Below are 18455 nucleotides of genomic sequence, written 5' to 3'. Positions count from 1 at the left end.
GGAGCGCGTTGAATGCGCACTTTTATATATTGAGAAGTAAAGTATGAAAAATTATAGATTTTCAAATTTAGTACAAGTTCAGCACGCTGTGAAGAAAAACCCATCTATATATATATTATTTGACTGCTTCACATTCATTTGACCTCGTAAATAGCATCAGCTTCCCAGTGTATTCTCTCGTCGTAAGAAATCACAAGAACTCGGTCGTAAGCAAACGCAAGTGTGTAAACGGGCCTTAGGAATATGCAGTTAAAGTCATTTTATCGTATTCTGCTCTATCGAATTTATATTACAAGCGATCATCCTTCCAACACGTGGCGTCGCTGGAAAGATGTTTGCGTGTTATGAGATCGTGCTGACAGTTTGCGACACTCTGCCCAGAAGATGCACTCCAAAGAAAAAATTATGTTTTTTTTTTTTTTTATTTGTAACCCCCATTTTAGGCAAACGCGTGTTGTCTTACCATAAATATTGATAAAGGTCGAACTGGTAACATTGTGTCATTTGATTTAAGCCAAACAATAAAAAAGTGGGAGAAGAAAAACAGTCTCTCACCGCAGCGGTGCACCACTGGGAAAATATCACAATATTCAATAATGGCAAAACGTTAATTGATATCAGTTTGAAACACGAGCCCACGACTGTGTGCTCCGAACCGCACACTTAGCAGTACAATCGCAACTCTTAAATAAATAAAAAAAATATATGAAAAACGCGCGCGCACATTATTTTTATGAAGGTTTTACGTTGATGTGGCTTGTACGTTTTGGCTTTCTTTGGCCAAATAACGTTATTTTTTCTGGGGACAACATTTGTAGCAGGATAGTACGCTTTAAAGCAATCTTTTGTGAGTATCAGTTCTTTCTTGGCACCAATTTTCCCCCCATTGGCAACCTTTTTTCTTAGAGAGTTCTTTGCTCCCCACAAAGCACTCGATGATGTACAGGGGCCCCCAACGAAAAAGAACCTTGTTTTTCGGCCCAGATAAATAAACTACGTATGCATCGCAGAAAGCTCGTACTCCGTGAAAATGTGAAGCTGTTGGGTCAGAAAGCGAAAGTTTGAGAATATGACGTTGCATGGATCAAAGGGTAATTAACACAAGCTAAATTTTCCTATGAGCCAGCGTCCACCTAAGCCTAATATCGTCAAAACAAGATATGATATTTTCAACGCTTGTGGGATTTATATCAGTAAAAACATTTGTCAACAAGAAAGGGAATATTGTTTTCTTTCTTGTTGGCAAGGTTGTTTTACTGAAAACTCAACTTAAAGTACCACGATCCGCTGATGTGGTGGCCACTACATCTAGCCAGAAGCGTGTTCCTAATGCAGATAATCAGTGCCGGCCCCCCCAAAAAAAAGTTCCTGCATTTAACCACTTTTTTTAAGTGGCACAGGCGAATATTCATCATACCCCGCCGTCGAGAAGTCTGTTTCATAGCATGATTAGAGGTCCGAGGACGTTTTGTTGCGAGCGTTTCGGTACACGGATTTTCCGGTGAACGGACGTTTCAGTGCACTGACTTTTTCTGGTGCGCGGGCCTTTCTGGTGCAAGAACTTTTAGGTGCACGCACTGAAGTTATCCGTGTATGGCCATTTAAAAATTATGAGCATTCTTCGACTGTCCCTAAAATTACATTTCCTATTTTATTACTTAGATTTACATTTTATGTACCCCTTTTGTGGCCTTGAAAACCCGATCCTGCCAATTAAATATTTTTTTAAATTAAAATGATTTGATTGAACCTTGAAATGGACGCCTCCCGGAATTCAGACGTAATAATTTAAACACGAAAAATTAGCGTACAAGCTCTGGCTAGAGCAAGCACAGAAATGAGCCCTTTGAAAGAGGTAGGCTAGTTGCACATTCGTTTATCTTCGTTATTTGCAGCATATGATATAAGTTGCACCGTTTTAGATGTGATGATAAAGAAATGAATAGAATCTTAGGCGACAAAACGAAAAATAGTAAAAATGTTTTAAGGCGGGCTCATAATGTCTATATATAAACACAATATAATTTGGAAGACAATGACACGTATCATCTGGTTTAAATTTTATTGTGAATCCTTAAAAACTCCGCGCTGAGGAAAGAGTGACTCTCCAAGTTGAGATCAGATTCACGCGATGGTTTGCTCCAAACATTTCACTGCCGAAGATTTAAAACAAACAATGCATGACAACCAAGGTAAATAGGAAAATAAAACTGTTTACGTAAGTGTCACGAGTGGCCGAAAGTATGGTACGCGTAAAGCGTGCGCGTTGATACTAGGGAGTTTTAGAATAGCACACGCTAAAGCTTTGCGTACGCAAAGAATAGCTTCGTCGCCACTACGCATGCTCCGAACGCAAACCAGGTTTTGCGCTTTGCGTGCGCAATTTTAGCGCGCGCAATTTCTCGGAAATAGCGTGCGTACGCAAAGAGTCTTTGCGCTTCTCCAAGGAGGATTCGTGATGAGAAGTTGGCTAAAGCCAAGACGAGCGCCGTTAAAAAAAATGGCGGCTTCCAGAATTATGTTGGCGGCTGCTTTGGCGGCGTCGTGGGTGCGACGTCGGCGGCATCCTCGCGACTGCAATTTTGAATACGGGACGAAATTGTACTCGGTTTGGCAGCGATCACCGACAACTTGATGCTTGCGACGCGCGAACATTTCACGGCGAAGGTGAGTACACGAGACCTCTCTTGCAGAGGCGACGCAAGCGGACACGACCGGTCAACCCCTCGCGTCGCGTTCCCATGTTTAAACAAATTAAAATGCTACTCTGGACCAAAAAAACTCGTTTTCTTTTCTAAAGTTACATCATTTCGTGTGTGAAATAAAAGTTTTTACAGTATCTTGGTGGCGTCGCAAGCGCGAGATGCTTGGGCTTTTGCGTCACGGCGGAGAAACGCTATTCTAAAACTCTTCTGCGTCGCGTGCGCTAATACAAGCGCTAAATTTAGCGCTAGCGTGCGCTAAAATTGCGTACGTTATTCTAAAACTCCCTATTCTTTCGCTGCTGGGCAGTGTGATCGTCTTTTGAAACATTGTAGAATTGTCGCTCCTACGATCCCCCTAATGTCACACTAATGGCGCATTTCCACTGGAAGCGGATCCGCGTTCGCGAAGCGGTCGCGGATGCGGTTCGCGAACGACCCCGTTCAGACACAACGAGAGGCGGTTGGTCGTTTCTCGGCGATCACGCGTAATCTTTTGAGACTTGCGTTTGGCAACCCTGTTCTACAATCCAAAATCCACTTTAATTCAAGATCCAAAGCCAAACTTTTGCTATTTTGGCACTCTGAATATTTTTCTCCGGGATGTTCGCACGCATCACGAGTTCAGGCAGCGAAAAAAGAAGCATGGACCCGCCAGACTCGCCTGTGATTCCCTCGACTTCGCCCACAAGCAAAGCCCAGCTAGGCGCGCCTTGCTGACAGGATGCCCCCGACCTTTTCTTCGAAGTAGACCCTTCCCGCATGAATAGCTGACCTCGTTGTTCGCTCTTATCATTTTCGAAGTTGTGAGCGGTGGGGCGGACCGTGGGTGCGAAGGAATGTGTTCGGTGCTAGCCGGTCGTGGCTTCGTTGGTGGCGGACACTCCACTCGTCACTAGCTCGTCGATCGAGTCTACTGTTTGTTTGACATTAAGCTCAAATAAACGCCGTATGGATTACCTCTGCATTGTCTGGTACGTGCCCTTTATTCCTTGAGTAGGTTGCCTTTATTTAGTTTGTTAGTAGTACACGTTACAGGTCGAGCTAGCGCAGGTACCCTGCCCCCTCCGCGGTAGTGCGTTGGCTACGCAATCAAGCTCACGACGTCTCTGTCGGCCTTCGTGGTGGTCATTCACGGTGTCGAAAGCTTTCAATAGTTCTCGCGACTATCTTAGGGGGTAGGAAAGCTGACATTTCGGTCGTTTAAAGGCGGGTTCCGACGTCCTATAGGCAGAGATTAAGAAGGCAGCGAGCTTGGGCTGTGGCACCCGGAATAATAAACAAACTCTTACACGAACCAAATCACCGGTGCGAAGCCGGTTAAAATTACGAGTCAATTCTTTTCGCGGCGGATTCCAGTGACGGACGTGAACATCAAATTTCTCCGTTGATTTGTCGAAAGCTGAGACTACGGCGCTAGGACTACAGCACCTTCGACGCCTCAACAGCGACAGGTGCCACCTTGTTTTGAAAGTCACTGACGTCACGTCAGCGTCGCGTTGTGATTGGTTACCGCTTTGCGGTTCGTGAAAGCGGTTAAGAGAAATCGGTCCCGAAGCGGTTGGCAAAAACGCGCTCCAACCGCTCGGTCCTAGCCGCTTTGCGGTTGAGAATGCGCGGATCCGCTTTGCGAACGCGGATCCGCTTTCAGTGTGAACGCGCCATAATGGTACGTTTACACTTGCGGATCCGCCAGCGAATCCGCCCAGCTTTTGCCGCTGGGCGAAACGCTGGGCGGAAAACGCGGCGGCGAGGCGTACAGGTCCGGCACCTATTTCTGCCGCCGAACGAGGCGTTTCGCTGACCGGAAGTGACATTCTTGCGCGGTGCGACGCTGCCTACGTCACGAGTACGCGTTCTTCCGGGAGCAGCAACGCCCGGGAGAGAGAGAGCCGAGGCGGGAACTCTCGCGCCTTCTCGTCATATTTGACGAGATGTTACGGGAACCGCTGCCGCAGCCGGCGCTGCCGCCGCCGCTCGAAGGAAATATATGTAAACGCAACCCGCTCGTCGACGCCGCCGCCTGGAGCGGATCCGCTCCCGCGGCAGCGGATTTCTTTTCAGGTGTAAACGTACCATAAAGGAGGCACGGACTGCAGCGGAAGTGACTCGCTCCGTGTCATGCGTGTGCGTCGGACGCACCTGATAAATTTTCTTGAAAATCGGTTTGAAGTACGCGGTAAATAGGGCTGATGGCAACTGGTCAATCTACCGAAAGAGCAACAGGGACTATAGAGCCTAATTCATTACTTGTTTATACTCCATGAGTTTTGCTTACCCTCCGCGTGACGAAGGTTTCGTGCCAATTCGTATGAAAAACAAATTTTCAACGGCAAATTGCGCTACATGAAAGCAGTATGATTACATCTGAGCAGGGATGGGCAAAATACATGCAAATATGTATCGAAATACAAATACAAAATACTTCGTAAAAAATGTATTTAATTACAAATCCAATTACATTTCCAAAAAAAGCATTTAAGTACAAGATACAAATACAACCAAATGTATTTGGTCTCCTTCAAATAATTTTCCAAATACATTCCTCAAAATTTGCGTCAGCGACTTCAAGGCACCTGCAACGGGTTTCTGGGTATTTCATTTTAATTTTGCATCGCACACTCGGGAGTTAGTGTGCGAGGCTCTAGTAACGTAATAGAAATATAATCACAAAAAAAAATGTAATCAGCTCGGACGTAATAGGTGAAAAAAGTACAGAGCTTCAAGCAGCTTCTTTTGTCGATTACATTTTCGTATAGGTTGTATTCGTGAAGCGGTGCATGCTGGGACCAGCGCCATCTTGCCGTCCTCGGGAGCAGACAGTCGCACAGTCGCGTACGGACAACCGCATCCTACCTTTTCAAACTTCAGGCGAAGCCGCAGCCGCGCTTTCTGCCTCGGGTATGGTGTCGTGTGTGGTGGTAGGTTGCCACAACAAGACGCAATCGTCAAAGAAGAAGAAAGAGTGCAAGGTCGCAGACGCTCGGTTCTTTAAAATACCGAAGGTACGGACTCGTGAATGCGACACGACGCGAACACTGTCCGCGAGGAGACAGCGAGAATGGTTGAAACGCATCAACAGAAAAGACCTGGACGCTGACCTCGACAAGTACAAGGTGTGCTCACGCCACTTCGTCTCGGGTGAGTGTCGGCATAGTTTGTTTTTCTCTGACATTAACTTCCTGGAGCTTTTCGAATCAGTGGGCTAGGCCTACTTGCAGCGCAAGTTCGATCGAAGTTAGTTGGTTCAGTCATTCTAAAGGATCTTAAAAACACTCGAATGCGAGCTTTCTGTCGCTGGGCGCTACGGGAGTGCGCGCGCGGCTGTCTGCTCTCGAGGACGGCAAGATGGCGCTGGTCCCAGCATGCACCGCTTCACGAATACAACCTATAGAGTCAGACCAACAAAGAACCGAGGCGACCAAGAATCGCAGCACTACACTGTTAGCAAGTGCCGTGTATTTGGTGAATATTTGGGGTGAAAAACACGCTATTTACACAAATTACCATAAATTTACACGATGAGTAACGGATAATACGTTCAGATATCATGCGAGGTTGTAAAAAACGTGTTTTGGTTCGGTCATACACGCATAACCGTGTAGCCGACCTCGATAACACGCATCGCCTCCGGCGACGACCGCGGCATCGCCGGCTATCGAAGCACCGGAATGCTTGGGGACACACTTAGAAAGGACCGTCTATACAAATGCCGCGGAAAGAAACATGTCTCGGAAACAGATATGCACCAAAAGGAATTACGCCATGTCGCGGGACGTTGGCGAAACCCGCGCTTACCGTGGCTCGCCGCCATTTTCTGGTCGATGGCAATGCGGCTTCCCTCATGTCGCCCATGTTTGCATTTAGTTTAGGGCTCTTGATAATAGTTTCTTACACACCACAAATAAAGTCATGGGTCCAATTATTCGTTCAAAACAGTTAAAATGGATATAAAAAGCGTGTCTTCGATGTGAACACGTGACATTGCAGTTGGTTTCGTTTTTGCTTCAACCTTCAACTGCTTCAACTGCAAGCGATCTGGCCGATCTGGCCATGGCGCAATCGCAACGTTGATGTACGGTGGAAGCAAGAGCCGGTTGGCTTTCGTTCTTTTTGTTTGACCGGAGAAATTTCTGGCAGCCGCTTTGTTTTGGTTTGACGGGACGCGAGAAGCTTCGCATAGAGCTTCGCAGTTTGCGAGCACACAGTGAAGACGTGACCGGAGAAGTGCCCCTGGGATGTTCCCGGAAGACGGAAAGTACCATTCGTCGTGTGTGCTTTTAAAGCGAGGGGAGTCACAGGGTCCACGAGTGCGCAACCACAAGCCAAGGTTCACGACAGCGCTGCGTTCTTCGGCGATCTCGTTCTGTTTGGGGCAACACGGCGATGCGAGAAAGGGCCGAAACGTTCGTGGTGTGTGGTGCGGTGCTTGTAGGTAGAAACCCGCACTAACGCGGAGCTCATATTGGTTGTTGTGGGGTTGCGTTTGACGGGTTTAGCCCCGTCGTCGTCAGCTGATCCGGTCCAGCTGGTCGGGGAGGACGCAGCGAGCGTTCTTTAAAGTAAATCTTCCTTCGTTCCGTTTCAAAATGTGAAAGAATGACGCATACCGTGAGTAAAATGCTGCGGACGTTTTCAACAAAATTACGTCGTTTTAATTGAACAAGGGACTTCGGATAGTTTCCCTAAATCTGCCGTTTCTATGCTTCGTGTCGTTAGACTGCATTTGCACAGCGACGTGTTCGCACAGCGACGCACACCGCTCGAGTAGATGATTCGGTCCCGCAAACGACCGGTTATACAGAATTTCAGGGAAACTTAAGTCACCACCGATGTTTTCCTGTAAATCTCGTGTGACTCGTGTGAGTTTGTTGCGCTCATCATGCGGTGTGAATAAACTAGGGCAAGATTTTCTACCTGCCCACAGATGCATCAACTGAGACCAATTTTTTACGTAGAGAACATAGTGGTTTTTCTTTACATTGGGAAGAGGCCCGAATTTGTCTCTTTTCCCTCTGGCACTGCCCCAAGTTTCAAGTTGCAGTTTCAGTAGACATACCTACTAACAGGTACAAACTGCTCTAAAGCAGGTAAAAGACTGGGAAGTCAGGACGGTGCGGACACCGTGTTTTGCGCTTCTCGCAAGGTGACTGATGCTTTTGCGAGGTATGCGGAATATGCAAACGTTTTTGTTATGCCCTTCGTTTGCGTCTCCAGAAAAAAGAATAAGGTTATTTACAAATTTAGGCGCAATCACAAGCCAAGATTTACGATAACAGTGCGTTCGCTTCGGTGGTCCGTGTAGTGGTATTATACGCTGCTTTCTGCAACACCGCGTCATGACGAAGAGCTGGAACGGTCACGGTCTGTGCTGGGCTAGCGGTTGACAGAAACCCGCATCGCCCGCATCGGCACCGAGTGCTCTTGGGCTGTTGATGCTCGAGCCTTTCATACGCGGCTTGTCGCCAGCTGATCCTGCTGCTCGACGGTGAGGAAGCGGCGAGTGTGACCTCTGAAGTAAATGTAAATCCTCGTTCATCCAGTTATCCAGTGTCAAAGTGTGGAAGATGTCCAACGTGTACTGAGGGCGGGAACTACGAGCGTTTTGCCTTGCTTTTATAACCGAAACCAGAGCAGCGAGATAATTGCCTTGCGTACTCCAAAATGACGCAAGCAATAAGTTTCAACAGGTCGAGTACGTCACCGCGGATGTAGGCGAGACTGTGCACTGTTTAAACGCTTGCAGTATCCACGAGTGCTATACAGAAAAACGACGTCAACAGAGAAGGAGCTCGCGATTTTAGCATAATGCAGTGCCACGGGCTCGTGATTTTTCAATGTGGCTATATAGAAATATTTAAAAAAAAAACAAAAAAAAAACGCATCAGCGCCACATTAATGATCACGAATAACACCGGTCACAAACTCCCAAGCCTCACCGCTTCGCTCGACACCAACACGACATACAACAACAATCTGCATCAAAACGCCCCAAAAGTGAAGGCGTCTGCTCCCGTACGCGTACTACAACTAGCGGAAGTGAAGTGTTGGGCGGATGTCCTTCACAATAATATATATAAAAAATGCCTTGCGCAAGTATAATTTCCATTGATTATTGAATACGTACTGATAAAATCCCAATCATTTGTTTTTCTATCTGATTCAAGCGAGTCGGACTGCTCATAACACTGGTCGAGCATGAAAATAACAAAAATTTGAATTTTTGCATGGCCGGTTTAAGATTTATTGTTAGTACATCGCTGTTTTTCGCAAAGGACTAATTTTACAGATTTTGCCTGCATACTTTTTAAATGCAAACAGTTCTTACATACGGCTGTCCATTGTGCCGTGTTTTGTGTCTTCTTCTATAAATCGGTAAAGGTCAGCGACCAAAGAGCTCACCCGTACATGTCAAGCATATATACGCCGCGGGGAGAGTCCGTTGTTAGTAGGAAGTGTCGGGCGTAGTGTCGGTGTTGTGTTTGTGTATGTGTCGCTGCTGTGTCCTACGTGGTGCTCGTGTTGTTTGTGATGTATGTAGCGTAGCAGTCTGCTCGTGATAGTTCCCAGCGTATTAGCCGACTCCTGCTTTTTTTTTTATTGGTTGCTAGAAATCGCACTAGGTGGCGCAAGTTAAACGCCCGAATACAAGAGTTTGCTTGAGCTATTTATCCATGTAAGTTCAATATTCGTTTTTTTTTGTTTTGTTTTTGTCTAGCGGTTTTGTCGTAGCTGCCGACGCCACCGACCGCCGACGATGCACGTAGGTACCTTTGCACGTAGCTACGTCCGCCGCTCGGAGTCTGTTTACTGTGCATAAAAGACATCGAACGAGAACGAACGCGTCCTGTATGCTTTCAGTTCGGCTGAAAGGCGCGGCTGGCTGGGCTCGTCCCTCGCCTGTTCTCGGCTGCTGGCCGCCATGTTTCGTAAGGAACACGTTGAACCGTGCTTCTCGGAAGGCAAACACGGTGTAGCGTGTTAACTTTTCACAGCACCTCATGTGTAGACGAAAAACACAGATGGCTCCGTGTAAAACGAACACGTTTCGACGTGTCCGCTATGGGACAACAGTTTACACGTCTGGGCGTGTTATTTTTGCTAACAGTGTAGCTAGAGAATTTCTTACGAAAATCTGGACGACCCGCACATTTAGAATGTTCCAGGCAAAAATATGGATGGAAATCAGGCTGGAAAGCATCACAAGTTGTCACAGGCACTTATTTAGCCAGTCTGCCTGTGAACGTCGATTTCGTCACTATTCTTGCCGTGTACTCTCACCGTAATCACAAAGTCACTAAACGCTTGTGCTTGAATGAGAGACACTGCATTCGGTGCAGAACGTAGTTTTCTTCCTGCTCTGGACAGTGCTTTTAAAATAAAGCCGGAGGAGAAAAAGAAAAAAAAGCCCCATGGCCGAATAAAGGATGGAGACTATATCTTACAACCACATGCATAAAAACAAGAATTGTCGTGACAATAAATTTGAGGGATGTATTTTTGCCCACAAAATTGTATTTAATTACAATTGTATTTGAAATACCCACGTTTTAGTATTTAAATACACACGTCAAATGCATTACCCAATTTGTAATTAAATACAGATGCAAAACACACAAAGTATTTGAAATACGTATTTCAAATACTTGTATTTGAAATACTGCCCATCCCTGCATCTGAGGTTTACAGCTCACTAAAGGACATGGGTGAAGCTCGAGCCATTCGTTTTCCGAAGTGTCTGCGGCGCCTTTCTGCAAAACCCTTCGCGAGCCCCATATTTTCGAGAATCACAAAATTAGCGAAAAATAAAGGCACGTTAATACCTCTCTTGTTTTGAGGCCAGAATTCACGTCTCTAGAATTCTCGAGAGTTAGCGACAGCGAATAGGTTCCTATGCCTAATATTCGAATATTTGGGATCGCAGCGTTTAAAACAATCGGAAGGACGATCGTGCGATTCTGTCAAAGTCGTATCCGGGCGTGGGAGTCACAAACAATAGTTATTTGGCAGGGTGAGTGCACGAAATTTCAGCAATCGTGGCACCGTTCGTGGTTTCAGATCCACAGCGTGGGGATCCTTGCTGAGAGCCGATGACTGCAGTACATAACTCTGCACGTGTACGCTCGTCGATGGTCGTTGAGACCACAACGTTGAGACCACAACATTCACAAGTTGTTTGCCTTTGACATAAGGCACCGCTTTCCGTCGGCAATGGACTCCATAATAGGGTGCAATGCCACTGAAACAAGCAAATAACCACATCACAACAACAACCACAGTAGCAACATTATATAAGCACCCGGCTTGGCATTCCTTGCCTTGGCGGGTTTCCACTCTCAAGGAACGATACAATCTTTTCGAAGAAACAAGCATTCACAACGTACATTGAGCAGTTTATCCGAAAACAAGCCTTCATCGTCGCGAGGATTCATGTTTCAACGTGCGCCGAGAGCCGACGACGTGCGGTGGTATCCACACTAGCAGCGTTTCCAACATCGGCAGCACGGTGGCGACCCTGTTCGACCTTGATAACAAAATATGTATCATAGGAAAATATCGATTGAGCTAAAAACGGCAGTTAGACAGTAGACCGCAGTATATTTATAGCGTATTTATGCATTAATTTATGCTGCTTTGCGCGTGCGTGTTAGAATTTCAATTCGGATATTGCCGCTATTTCATTTCTTTCTCCAAGTGCTCACTGTGGGGCTGATAATATTGTCAAATAAATAAATAAAACAATAAATATAAAAAAGGGTGAAAATAAGAAATATCCGAACAACAGGCCTGTTTGAATGCTTCCAGTAATTGATTACATAATTTTAAAAAAAGCGTGTAAAATACCTTAAAACTTTGTTCGTAATAAATACTATTTAAAAATTGACACAGATGGCTTCAAGAAGAAATCAACTAAAAAAACTTTTTGGACGACTTCGTTTCACAAATGAAAGTAGGCAATGCCGTTATTTATATTAGATATAAAAAAAAACTAAATGAAAGTGCGTCATAAAATACTATTAAATGGATCGAATGCAGTCTTCAAGATTTAGAAAACCGAAATCAGATTACAGAAATAACAAAAAAAAAAATGAGCCAAAATATTTAGTCAAACTAGGTGTCCCCCAGGGCACTTTTCAAGGACCGGCATTATTTAATTTGTATATACAGATGATATTTTTATGAAAACAATACGTTTTCGGTATTTCGACAGCACTGCAACCGACTAAAGACGGCCGCTCTTTGTGGGAAGCATTCCCCGAGGGGAAGCATGTTCCCGGAACGGGCCGCTGTCGGCCCCCCCCCCCTCCCCCCGCCCCCTCCCCTCTCCCCTCTTCACGATCTTGTCTTTCCAGTCTTTCCCGGTGGGCGCAGCAGCGCAGCTTTCGTTCCCGCGCATGTTGCTCGCTGCACGGAGCCCGCAGGCCACTTGTCGCCGAAATTGCGGTCGCGGTCTCCGAGTGGTAGCGGTGTTCTGGCTAGAACATCGAGTTTGCCGCCCTGACAGCTCATTTTTACTACACAAGAGAGTGTGTAGCTCAGTAGCAGTTAATTCGAGCGCGTTGTTATAATGAATACTTAAAAACGAAAGAATAAAAACATAAGCGACGTACACCTGTGGTCGTCCGTGTACGTGCTGGAAAAGTCAGTGAGGGAATATCTCAGCGATGCGAGGCGAACTTCACTGACAAGTGCCACATTAGGGAGTTCTCGTAGATGGTTTCCGCTGGCCCGCAACGTTCTCCGCTCCGCAACCCGCTACGAGATCTGGGACTCTGCAGGCAAGGCTCGCGCCCCGGATGCTCAAGAGTGGCGTCTTCGCTTCGGAGGGCGTAGAGGAACTGAGAAAACGGTCTACGAAAACTCCTTATTGTTTCGTGGAAATGGTGCGCGCCGGTTAAGGTACGGTGTTTGTGGAGAATAATATAGAGGAGGAAAACCGGACGACACGTGTCGTCCGGTTTTCGTCCTCTATGTTATTCTCCACAAACACCGTTCCTTAATCTTTCCCCCAATTCAGCTGTTAACCCCTATTTTTCTTTTCTTCCTTTTTTTTTTTTTTTGTCTTTTCGTTTTAGGGTAGGGTTGCAGATGGAAAATCGCCGTTTTCTATTTACATTGTTTGTTTTTTGCGAGAGGTGGCCAGGCCACGACCACCTCGATATCCTTCAAAGAGGTCGGGAAGCCGCGCCAGGGCCTCGCATTTAGTTTGTATCTTCTGTGCTTTCTAGTGACATTTATGGTCACTGGTAGTTGCGAAGCTTGTGGGCAAGCTAGTCCAATCTGATATGCACTATGGAAGAGGTAAGTATTAGATTGTGTTTGTTTTCGAAAAAATGGGTTAAACTTTACAGGGGTGGTCAAGACGAGAGGAATTATGATGGGCAGGGGAAATAAGGGCTTGGGGAGACCACGGGTTATAGTACAATATCTGCATGAAAGAGAGACGATCTATTTTTCTACGAGTGTCAAGAGTTTGTAGGGGTACGGGTCGATACAGGCGTTCTCGGCGTCTTCTGTAAAGGTATTGGCTTTATTATTGGTAATCTGAGTAGGAAAGACCCCAACAGCAAGAGGCTTGAGAATGCTGAAAATAGCCCGAGACTGGTGGTAAAAGATGGGAAACTTCGTGGAACTTTGAGCCGTCCTTCTTCCTGTGTCCTTTTTCTTCCACGACGTTTCCCATCTTTTACTACAGTCTCGGGTAATTTTAATGTGTTTTATGTATTAATTTATATTACAAACCTTGTGACGCGTGATGGATAAGAACTTTGATTTCTCCTGTCAGATGTGCTAAACAATCGCTGCAATACGATTTCGCGGTGGGCGCACATTTGAAAATATTCCAAATTGTTCTGAGCAATCATACATAAACAACTTCTCAAGCTTTATGAAACAGCGGTGAGTGTGCAGGCGAGCTGGTGGATGTTGATCATGTTGAAAATCACCCAAGGATGATCGACCCTGCAGCATAAATGCAGGGTCAATCCCCGGGCCTTGAATATACACATCATAAGTATCTGAAACATGCTCTGCAAATCTTTTCAGGAGTTTTTCTTCTCTCAGTAGGCCCAAATTGAGTTGGGAGAGCCTTTCAAACACATGAAAATCTGGCAATGCCTTTTTTATGTCATGAAAAGCAATTTTTGTGTGTGTGTGTGTGTGTTTTGGGCAGAACAAAAGCAAAGCAAACAGGGATGCGTGACGGAATATGACGATTACGCACGCAGACCGTCAGAAAGTGACCAGTTAAGTAGCTGCAATGTCGAGTAGAGCATAGAATACTGTTTTGCTCTACTATTATGAGTTTTCTCTTCAGCCAATATTTGCTCGAACTAACCTTTTTGAAGTTTTTATTTTTTCCACGCAGTACATCTAATATACCTTTATCTAAATTACCCTAGCATCGTACAGAATGCTGGGAATGTTGGTACACGCGCTCGCATTCCCTATACAAAGTAATCGAAGTAAATGACCAAAATAAAGCGTTTTTAGAACGCGCGAGCCAAGTGCCGTTTGTTTAAGATTTTTGCTTTTGAACAGTTCTAGCTGCAGACGCCAGCACGCGCAGCGCCTGTACCTACATTACCGGCATTCTCTTTGATGATTGGGTAATTCGGCAAAAGGCCTATTGAAACAGACTGCCCTCTGATACTTTTATCTCCCCTGGTTTTAACAAACCCAGGGGAGATAATGACAAAATGTTGTATGAGGGGGAGGGGAGGTCCCAGCAAAATGGAAGATCTCGGGGGGGAAGGGGGGGGGGGGCGGGCCTCATGGCGCCCCCCCCCCCCTTGCTACGTGCCTGATTCAGCTTTTAATACTGCGATGCAAGGTTGTATCAATCACGGGTATTTTAGGCGACCTACCAAACTTCGTGACAAATATATGTGACTGAGGTAAAGAAGTGGATGTTCAGTCGTATGACACGACGTTTTGCATATTAACGATTTTCCTTTACTTTTGCGTCAAAATTAAATAACGCAATTTCTTATTTTTGGTGCGTGAAAATAAAAGTAGATTGCACCTACGAAAAGAAAGAAAATAGTTACTCGTTTCACGGCGGAAGTAGTGCTTATTGCCAAAATAACGTGGAAAATATATTCTCAATTTAGCTGTTCACACCGGTTTGTATTTTTTTTCCCCGGAGCTGCACCGGAACTGGACCGAAAGTCGTGAGCCCGAACCCGAACCGAACCGATAAAGTTTTTGGTTCGACACTCTGGTGCAGACAGTTCCGTTTGCGCGTCCGACCGCGTAGTGACCGCTTTAAGCGCTTGCTATGAGGTCGTTGATATGGCCACCGAGATCCGCTCAACCATAGCTCAACGCTTCGTAGTGGAACGCAAGGGGCCGTCTGGTACTGTTGAAAACACATATGCCTGGGCCCTGAACCAGCCTCATGGTAAAACGGTGGGAAAGGTCGCTCGAAGAGGCTCCAAGTTCTCATCTTGTCGGCAACAAACTAAAAAACGTGTGGACCAAAAAGAAAAAGAAAGACCGCAAAGAGGGAGAGAGAGAAAGGAAAAACGGCTCCCCCGCCCACTCCCTCCCCCCCCCAAAAAAAAGACGCAAAAAAAAGCGTTTTTTTTTTTTTTTTTTTTTTTTGTAGGCGAGGGCAGTTTTACGCGCGCGTAGCGAGGCGAGTTTTTTTTGCGAGCGTTTACTCTGGTGGTTCCACCTGTGGAGAGTGTCGCATACTATTTCGCCTATCCGCGAAATACAGTTTGTCTTCCTGCCACCATGGGTCGGGCTGATAGTTCGCTTCACCGTGTGCACGTGATGCGCATCTCGAGAAACTCTGGGCTGCAGCAGCGTGCACACTTGCTCATTGTTTACGAGTACGCCAGCGATCGACAAGAGTGATGCGGCTTCGACACCTGAGCTCCTATTAAAATTGATATTTTATAAAGTTCTAGTGTAGGTATGTCTGTGAAATTTTATATTGTGGTCCGTAAACACTTCTAATAGACATGCAAAGCGTTTTGGAAGCCGAGGCAGTGCCCGGTCACTCCCATAGACCCAATGGAGTCGATTTCTGAGGAAACTGGGCGCTCAGCAGCGCTTCCGTGGTCGGAGGCGCTCATTACTGCAAGGAATGGGCTTCTTATTGCTATATCGGTAGATTGTGAAACTAAAATAAGAAGCAAACATTATATTCATAAAATGGAAAAGTGACGTTTTAATGGTGACTTTTGACGCCATCCAGCTACGTGCAGCGGCTTCCTAGCCGTTTGCGAAGACGAAGCCGCTCAAAATCCAACATGGCGCCGGCCCTCAGCCACATACCGCCGCAGCTTCCCAGCGGGCCCTATGCTACACGGTGGAACTAAGCGGAACTGAAAGTCTGGGACATCGCCGCCGTCGGCGGCGATGTCGCGGACTCCCTGTCCCGCTTTGTTCTGCCGTGTGGCATATGGCCTCAGTTGGTCATGCTGCTCCCTACCACGGTACCGCAAGTACCGCTCCTGCGGTAAGTTTTGCTTAAAAATTTGCGGTTCGCGCTTTCCGTGTTACTTTTCATGACGAAGAATTGTAAGTTTTGCCCTTGCCTACCTTTTGGTCTTTTCGTGTGTCGCAGATTTCCTGCGCCCAGCAGCTGACAGCCCGTATCCTGACGGAGCTGTCATCGGCGTCTTTCAGGGAATCCAACAAATGCAGCATTGCCTCGATGTTTATTTAAGCATTCAGATGGCAATATGATAATCATGTACAAGATCACACTGACGATGCACTGCTATTGCAATATACATAAACTATATACATCACAGTCATATGCACACACACTGTATATATATCACACTGAAAAGCACACACAAACTATACATATATCACTGAGGTGTGCACAAACAGTACACATAGTACATTAAAATGCGCAGATACTGTACATATAGATCGAAACACATACACATACTGTACATACATCGTATTCAAATGCACTTGTATTAAAATATGCACATGCTATACATATAATTTACAAGTGATATTAAAAGTGCTGATTAGTATTGCCAAAGGTTTCACTTAAATATGAGTGCTTTTTTTTTGGGGGGGGGGGGGGGGGAGGGGTTCAATTACACAGGTGCCACATAAAAAGGTGACTTCAGTTGCAAGCATTTTCCTAACATTATGAAAACCTTCATACTGTGAAGCTTCAAAGACAAGTGAAGCGTAATGCAGCTTAAAACTAAATGGACAAGAAAAAAGCGGTTCTTTGAATAGCTCGATTAAAAGACAGGTGTTGGGCCTGGGTCATTGCGTTCCTGTTGACAAACTATAACCTGGCCCTTTATAAATAGACGACAGTGCGTGAAAAACCAGGTAAAAATCAGTCCACCTGCCGCCGGATTATAAACTGGTGCCAACTAGCACCAGTTCCATAATTTAGCTGCAGGTGGACCGATTTTTAGCTCCAGAGTGCCTCGACAGAAGTGTATGTGCAGCAGCTAGCAAACCCATACTTCTGCAGCAGAGCCAGTCATGTTTTCAAAACAGATGGAAAGTAACGGATGTATTGAAAACTGAAAATAAACACCTAATAAACCAACTTGTGCCTACAAACTAAAAATAACAAATACCAAGCATATTGTGTAGCGACTGTCACGAAATAGCACATTACCGTTGATTTTATACATGCAATATGTGCAGGAATGTTCCGAATCAGAACACACAATGATAGCTGAGAATGAGCTAGGACCTTCCAGCAAAGTACAGATATAAAAGAAAGGACCGAGTTAAGCAAGGTTTGAGACCCGCTCCTCCGCGTGGCTGCCAAATGCGTAGCCAAGTCTGCCACACGTGTGGCAATATTGCCTTGATTGCTTAATTGCACAGTGGGAACTGTAAGGGGCGAAAGTAAGCAGGCAAGGTGGTTAGGAAACATAATCTAAACCCCGAGAAAGGTGTCTTGTCTTTTATTTCATTTCTCCTCGTCTCGGGGTGGGAACCGTGTTTTTTAATTGTGTCTCCTATGCTCATAGTGGATGAAATGTTTGCTAGCGCAGTACGACGACAAACCTGGGGTCTTTAACGTGCATCATGTTTCATCCTCATTAAAAAAATTGAGTGATACGTATACATATTTTAGTCTCTGCACAAAGTTCTTTTTAAAGCTTATCAGAAAAAGAATATATGCTTTTGGATAGGAAATGTGTATGGTTTATTAAAGTCACAAATATGTGATCTTAACTGCAGATACAAGCACCTAAGTTCACCCGATAAAAGGGGAAATTAGCAGTGCTTTGTAAGAAGCCAAACTTTTCTATGGTTCTTGAGGTGAAAATCACTATAAGAGGTATTCACTAGACGCCACATTTGAGGTAACTGCTCACAGCGCATGCCCGGGAAGAGTTTTTCGTCAGCTCTCGGGTAACCGCTCGAGAAGAGGGGAAGGAGAAGTCCTCTCATCACCAGGACTCTCCTTTGCAGGTCCCAGGCTTCCCCAAACGTCGCTGTTCTCCCTCCAGAAAATTATAGAAGATTAACATGCCACTCAAAACTCGAACCAAAAGCATCTTTCCCCTCTCTCTCTTCTCCGGTGGTAAGAAAGCAGCAGCGAGCTCAGCTATGACCGCCAGTGAATACTCCCTATAGTAACTGTGCAGGTGGGATTTGCATGGAACTATTTTCCATTATTCCTATTTTATATGGCGTAGCAGAACACAAAATTAATCCTCAAAGTATTGCTGTGGTGCTGCATGTGGCAAAGAATACTGGTGAAATACACATTGAGCCTAGTGAGCCAGTTTCCTCATTTTC

This window comes from Ixodes scapularis, unplaced genomic scaffold (genome assembly GCF_016920785.2).
Source record: "Ixodes scapularis isolate PalLabHiFi unplaced genomic scaffold, ASM1692078v2 PGA_scaffold9__187_contigs__length_104089568, whole genome shotgun sequence".
Taxonomy (NCBI): domain Eukaryota; kingdom Metazoa; phylum Arthropoda; class Arachnida; order Ixodida; family Ixodidae; genus Ixodes; species Ixodes scapularis.
Note: the sequence above shows the minus strand (reverse complement) of the source record.